The sequence below is a fragment of the Myotis davidii genome, unplaced genomic scaffold (assembly GCF_000327345.1).
Source record: "Myotis davidii unplaced genomic scaffold, ASM32734v1 scaffold18, whole genome shotgun sequence".
Lineage (NCBI taxonomy): Eukaryota > Metazoa > Chordata > Mammalia > Chiroptera > Vespertilionidae > Myotis > Myotis davidii.
In genome coordinates, this window is record NW_006292696.1 from 8,923,840 (window position 1) to 8,930,830 (window position 6,991).

Here is a 6,991-nt window from a genome sequence, read left to right on the forward strand (position 1 = left end):
GAGATGAAAATGACAACTGCGCCCTCAGCCGCCAGCCCACTCCGCATGCACCTCCGCACCTTAGTATTTTACTTCCGCACTGCGCCTCCTCTGAGTTTTGGTATGCTTTTCTCTTTCCTTCTAATTGTGGAATTTCCACTCAGCCAGCCTTCCTGTGGTTCTGGGTGATGTCTGTTCAGTCTTTTAGTTGTATTTTTGAAGTGGTTGTGCGAGGCAGCAATCTCTGGTGTTTACCTATTCCGCCATCTTCTTTGCTTTCATTTTCTTTCATCAATGTCTTATAGTTTTCAGTGTGCAGATCTCTCAACTCCTTGCTTGAATTTATTCCTAAGTATTTGATTTTTTGATAATATATATGGGAAATTGTTTTCTTAATTTCTTTTTTTTTAAATATATTTTTATTGATTTTTTACAGAGAGGAAGGGTGAGGGATAGAGAGTTAGAAACATCGATGAGAGAGAAACATCGATCAGCTGCCTCCTGCACACTCCCCACTGGGGATGTGCCTGCAACCCAGGTACATGCCCTTAACCGGAATCGAACCTGGGACCCTTCAGTCCGCAGGCCAACGCTCTATCCAGTGAGCCAAACCGGTTTCGGCTTAATTTCTTTCTGATAATTTATTAGTGTATAGAAATGTGCCTAAATTTTATATCTTAATTTTGTATATTGCAACTTTATTGAGTTTGTTTATTCTAAGAGTTTTTTTTTTTTTTTGGCAGAGTCTTAAAGGTTTCCTCTATTTAATATCATGTTCTCTGCAAATAGAGACACTTTGACTTCTTTCTTTAAGATTAGGATGCCTTTTATTTCTATTTCTTACATAATTGCTCTGGCTTGGACTTCTAGTGCTATGTTAAACAGGAGTGCTAAAAGTGGATATCCTTGTCTCATTCTTATTAGAGAAAAAGCTTTCAGCATTTACCATTGAATATGATGTTAGCTGTGGGCTTGTCATATATGCCCTCTATTATGTTGAAGTACTTTCTCTCCATACTTAGTTACTGTAGTTGAGAGTTTTTATCATGAATAGCTGTTGAATTTTGTCATATGCTCTCTCTTGGGGAGCACACGTATGTCTTTAAAAGAAATACAATGGTTATGAATGGTGTATGAATCCAGAATAAAAAAAAAAAAAGAAGTAACCCAAAATGGCTGCTAACCTTCCCCAGATAGTAAAGGAGTGTTTTGGAGGTAGGCAGGTTCCAACAAGGCTGGATATTACATATGGGAAGGAAGAGAAACTATATTCTTCCTTGGCCTCCCTCCACCTCACTTCTTCCCTCCTCTGCCCCAGCACAGCCTAGGAGGGACTGACTTTAAGGGAACAGAGAGCTGATAGGGAAGTGGAAAAGACTTCTGTGGAATGCATGATGTAAACTACTTCCATCCTCTTCCTCTGAGATCCACAGTTTCATCCACACTGTCCCCTGCCTGTGTGGTACCTGTGGCCTTTTTTGGGAGGGCTTGAAGTGGAGGTTGAAGGAACAGCTCACGAAGTGTGGAAAAATATACTTCAAGTATTGACAGTGATTGTTTTGGGCAATAGGAATCTAACTTCTATTGTTTCTTTGTTGTTTAAATATATTAGCTTATATTAAAAAAAAACTCTTTTTGTTGCTTGGGTAAATTCAGAAGAATTGATCAGCCTCTTTGGGGGTCTTTCATTGAGACAGGGTGTCCATGGGGCAGGGGAGGGTGGTTGGCGTAAGCCTAGTCCCCACATTGGTAGCCATAGGTATGGTTGCCTTTCAGCTGTCATTATGGGAAAATCTATTCATATGCTCTGTTAAGTCTGGGATTTGGGGATTTGGATCCATGTCAGATTCTTAGGTTTTCATTTTTTATTCTGCAGTTCTACCTTAGAGAAATGGAAGCCAAGCCCTAGCACATTAAGTTTTTACAAACTCTGTTTCATTTATTTCTAATAACAGATCTTTTAACAGTTGAGAAAATTGAGGTTCAGAGAGATTAATGGCTTGTGGAAAATCACACAGTAGATTTGGGTTATCTAAAATCAGTCTGAAACCAAAGGTTTTTTTTTTCTTCTTCATTTTATTTAAAGTATCTGGTTGGGACTATTTAACCTAGTGGGTAAAAAGTGTTTTACTTATAGAAAATGTCTACCAACCACTATAATTTTTTTCTTCTGAGCAGGAAATAAGAGGAAAGAGACAAAAACCACAGCTTGAGGGAATAAGGTTAGCGATTACTATAGAAAAAAGAATCCTTGACAGGGATGTGACATTTCTTGGACACAGGAATTGGTTACTAAGTGTTTACTTAATAACCCTGGGCTTTTTCTTAAATGTGATCTTATCTGTAAACTGCCCGAGAGGGCACAGTATAGACAAAATGATCTCAATAGCCCCTTGAAAGCAAGCTGTGTTTGGCAAAGAATATTCTAGAGCCACATATATCAAAATTGCCTGGGGTATTCATTGGGGATTTGCATTTTAAAGAAGTTTCTTTTATCCATTATGGTCCAGTCAGAGAAACAGCACTAGAAGAGAGATTTAATGTAAGGAATTAGTTATTGCATCAGTTACCTGTTGTGGGGTAACAAAACCCCCTAAAACTAAAAGCTTAAAAGAACAACTCTTTATTATTGCTTACCAGTCTATTAGCCAACTGGATTGTTTTTCTGGTCTTGGCTGGGCTCCTTCATGTATCTGTGGTGGGTGTGGCTCTGATTCTGGGGTCTGGCTGATGATTGGTTGGGGCAGTTGGCATTCCTTCATGAGGTCTCTCATGATTGGCTGGGGCCTGGGCTTTCCTCCATGAGGTCTTTCACGTTTCAGTGGGCTGGCCCGGGTTCATTGACTTAGAAGCTCAGTGGGATTCCAAAAGGAAGCATGCAAGGTCTTTAGGTCTAGAATTGGAACTGGTACAATATTGCTTTGCTGCCATTTATTGGCTAAAGCCAGTCATCAGCCCAGCCCAGACTCAAGATGGGGAAATAGACTCCACCTTTTGATGGGAGGAGCTTTATAGCGACATCACAAAGGGGAGTAGGTAGATTAATTGAGACCATTTTGCCAACACTATCCTAGTGATAATGGTGGAATAAAAAGAAGAAGGGGTGTGTGAAGGACTAAACAGGATTGGGGAGGTCACTTGTGGAAGCTGCTGGACTGGAGCCCACACAGGCAATGCTGGGACCTCTGAGGGAGGTTTGCCAGGCTGCTGCTGCTGGACGCTATACAGGCACCACCTGTGCCCATGCGGGGACCAGGACGACTTCTTTCTGCCTGCCAGGGACTCACATTGGCCAAACCTAAGCAAAAGTCCCTGGCAAGAGAATCTGGGAAATGCAGTGTGCAGGCTTCTAGGCCTTGCAGCATGGAGGAGGGAATAGAAGGGAGAGTGTGAGAGTCTGGGGTTGCCACAACCCCATGGAATTCTTATCGCATGGAAGTTTTTTTTTTTAAAATATATTTTTATTGATTTTTGAGAGAGGAAGGGAGAGGAAGAGAGAGACTGAAACATCAATGATGAGAGAGAATCATTGATTAGCTGCCTCCTGTACACCTCCCTACTGGGGATCAAGCTCACAACCGGGCATGTGCCCTTCACTGGAATTGAACCCAGGACCCTTCAGTCTGCAGGCTGACGCTCTATCCATTGAGCCAAACTGAGTAGGGCCCATGGAAGTTTTGAGACCTGTTCTCTTATGCTTTGATCCTAGCACAGTAGGGAAATATAAGCCCCGTTCCATAGGTGAACACTGGCCGAGTCAAGTGGGAACAGGTGAAGAATTCCCAGGGAATTACTCTTGCTGGTTTTGAGCTATAATGTGGCTGGAGATAGGGGTGTGGAAAAATAATTAGCTTGAATGGGCAAGAAAGCCAGATTTCAGTCCCATTCATCAAAAGAAATGATCTGTCTAGAGGCGCAATAGGTATAAAAATCTTGATGTTTGCCACTTGATTTGTTGCTTAGCCATCAGCACAGAGTATTTGCCTGCAGGTGTTCATGAGTTCAGAGAGGCAGGTGATCAGAACGAAAAAGTGCAAGAATATTAGTTAAATGGAGATGATCAGGCAAAAAGTCAGTCTGTTACAGGTGTGTAAGAAGATACAACTCTGAATTCTTTAATGAAGAGATGGAATTTACAGAAAATGTTTTTAGAGAAATCTAGAAGCTTCCACTTAAGAGTCAGACAATAAGTACCATAGCTATAGGGACATCCAAAAGATGGGGCAAGAGACGGGAAGGCAGAAGGCAGGGTGACAGAGTCCAAGGGTGACTGCTCCTGGGAGGTTTATAAACTCTCCACACTGAACACCTCAAAGGCTTAATTATGACATTTAAATATGCAATGGACTGATCTGGCACAAATGTGTTTTAAATATGCATTACTTTCCTGTAAGAACTATTTAACAATGATTATTTATACCGGGCTTAATCAATTAGTGTTGGAAATTGGCCTGCAAATGTGAAAAAGCATAACTGCATAATCTCAGCTCTTTAAGATGCTCTAGAAGTCATTTCCACCCTGACCGGTTTTTCTCAGTGGATAGAGCATCGGTCTGCGGACTGAAGGGTCCCGGGTTCGATTCTGGTCAAGGGCATGTACCTTGGTTGCGGGCACATCCCCAGTAGGGAGTGTGCAGGAGGCAGCTGAATCGATGTTTCTGTCTCATCGATGTTTCTAACTCTCTATCCCTCTCCTTTCCTCTCTGTAAAAAATCAATAAAATATTAAAAAATATATTTATAAAAACAAAAAAGTCATTTCTTCCTTCTCCTATCGTGGGCATCTAATGAAATGGGGCTCAGAGTGCGTAAGGGCCTTGCCTGAGTTCACACAGCAGATTAAACATGAAATGAGGACTAGAACTCTAGTAAAGTGGGTTTCTATGCCCTTTACTATAAATTGAACCTTGTATTTTAACAGAGGCCCGGCCTGTATCTGAATGAGGCAGTGTTTCCTAAATTGACCAGAATCACCCATGGGTACTTTTTCAACATAGATCTGTCTGATGCCCAGCACAGAGCTTCAGAGGCAGATTCTGGGGTGTCAGAACAAAACCATGGGGTATGTCTTTTCAGAAAGCTTCCTAATGCATTTCTGATGTCCTGCTCCCTTTTCCTTTGTCCAATCCTATGTAAGAACATGGTTTTAGGTATTGATTGTCAGAAGAGTGAACTATTTCTAGATGTCCACACAATTCCAGTTAGGGAAGGCTTTTGCCTGAGGTCCCTGGACTGAGCGATTTCCTGCGGGGCTCATGTGCTGTACACCCTCGTTAGAAATTTCCATGGGCTGCCCAGCTGGTGTGGCTCAGTTGGTTGAGCGTCATCTCATGCACTGGGAGGTCACCAGTTGATTCCTGGTCGGGGCACATGCCTGGGTTGAGGGCTCGATCCCCAGTGGGGGTTGTACAGTCAATCAATGTTTCTCTCTCATCCATGTTTCTATCTTTCCCCCTTTCCCTTCCTCTCTCTGAAATCAATAAAAACATATTTTTAAAAAAGAAATTTTCATGGGCCCATCCTTTGTACAAAGAATAATAATGATGAAGGTGTAGCATTAACTATTGTTGGGTTGGCTGCTCCAAGTACCTGTCATTCAGAAAATTGTAGGATGATGTCTTGTTCGGGCCATGTCAAATATTGATCCCCAGGCACCAGACTGTTGGCTTGTTTACCCAATGGTGAGTGTAAGTTCTAGTTGGGGAGAGGAGGCAGGTCTAGGGATGAGTGAGCCTCTCTTGTCCAGTGTGGTATCTGCAGCTCCTCAAACAGCACCTGGCACGTGGTAGATGCTCAGTAACTGCTTGTTGACTGACAATGAAAGGGAGCTGTTATTGGGTGCCAACTTGAAGTAGCTGTACTTAACATATCCCAAGTCACAGGGTCCTCTTTCCAGGGGTGTGGCTGGATCTGAGTGTCGTTGGGACTCATCCAGTGAAGCTCCACGGGGCCTAATGTATGATGATAAATCATAACCCTCCTAGGTGCTCGGAATCAATTTCACACCTCATCTGTTATCCTGAGCAGAATGCGTGAGAGCGTCCCCTCACCATGGTAATACATCAGCTCCCAGAAATGAAAACGCCTGAAGATCAGAAGAGGGAACACTGTTATAGTCCATGGTGCTTCATCAGCTACCCAGACATTGATGGATTTCAGGGGATATTTACATCTGACTCATGGCATCCACAAGGTCTCAAGCAGAACCTAGAGTTACGGGCAGCATGGAGGCAATGTAAAAAAATCATTTCTCATTATCTCTCGTCAGAAACTAGGTCTTTCTTTTGAGAAATATTCTCTGAAAAAAAATAAGAGAAAACGGAGGACAGAGTACTGTCTAGTAGAGCAGTGTTACGTTGGCCACCAGAATCCTCACTGTGTCCGTGACAGACGGTGCTAACCTACCACCGTGCATTTTCCTGTTGTGCCTGTTACAGTCTCGTTGCTTCTTAACCTGAGGCTCTAACAAGCCACTGCTTGTTGGTCAGAGATCTCATGTTAAACTGAAACTCACTGACCGGCACCTATCTGGAGTTTGTCTTTGACTGTGATTTGTCTGGAAAGCTAGTATTAGTAAGTAATAAGAGGATGAAGGGAAAAGAAATGAAATACCATAGGTTTGGAAGTCAGCTGGTATACTCCCTTCTAGGTATGGTAATATTCAAAGCCATTGGCCAGAGGTGATTACTCTCAAGAGGGAAAGCACTTTGTACAAGGTCATTCAATGGATTAACCTAGGATTTGAATCACAGCCCCCTTACACTTGACCACTTTCTCTAGATCCACAAATAATGACGCCTAAAGTGTGACTGTGGAGATTCTCAAGTGAGTGGCCTATCAGGGGCTGGCTCCTGTCTGCCTGACCACCCCCTTTCCCAAAACTTCACCTCCCCATCTCATCCATAGCCTTGTATGAAAAACCATAAATCACAGTTCTTCCTGAAATGGCTTCCTTTCCACCGTTTGTATTTGTGTCCTGCTGCCTTGTTAATTTCAGTTTGGGAGTCGGAGAC

General features: G+C 42.7%; 1 long non-coding RNA gene across 1 annotated transcript in view; it reads left to right on the forward strand.

Annotated features, from left to right (window-relative positions):
* LOC107183502 overlaps nucleotides 1-2,504 on the forward strand; it is an 11,107-nt gene extending 8,603 nt beyond the window's left edge. The window contains exons 2-3 of the long non-coding RNA XR_001514294.1: nucleotides 2,066-2,071; nucleotides 2,494-2,504. This is a non-coding gene — a long non-coding RNA (uncharacterized LOC107183502). The remainder of the gene's footprint in view (nucleotides 1-2,065; nucleotides 2,072-2,493) is intronic.
* The last annotated feature ends 4,487 nt before the right edge of the window (nucleotides 2,505-6,991 follow it).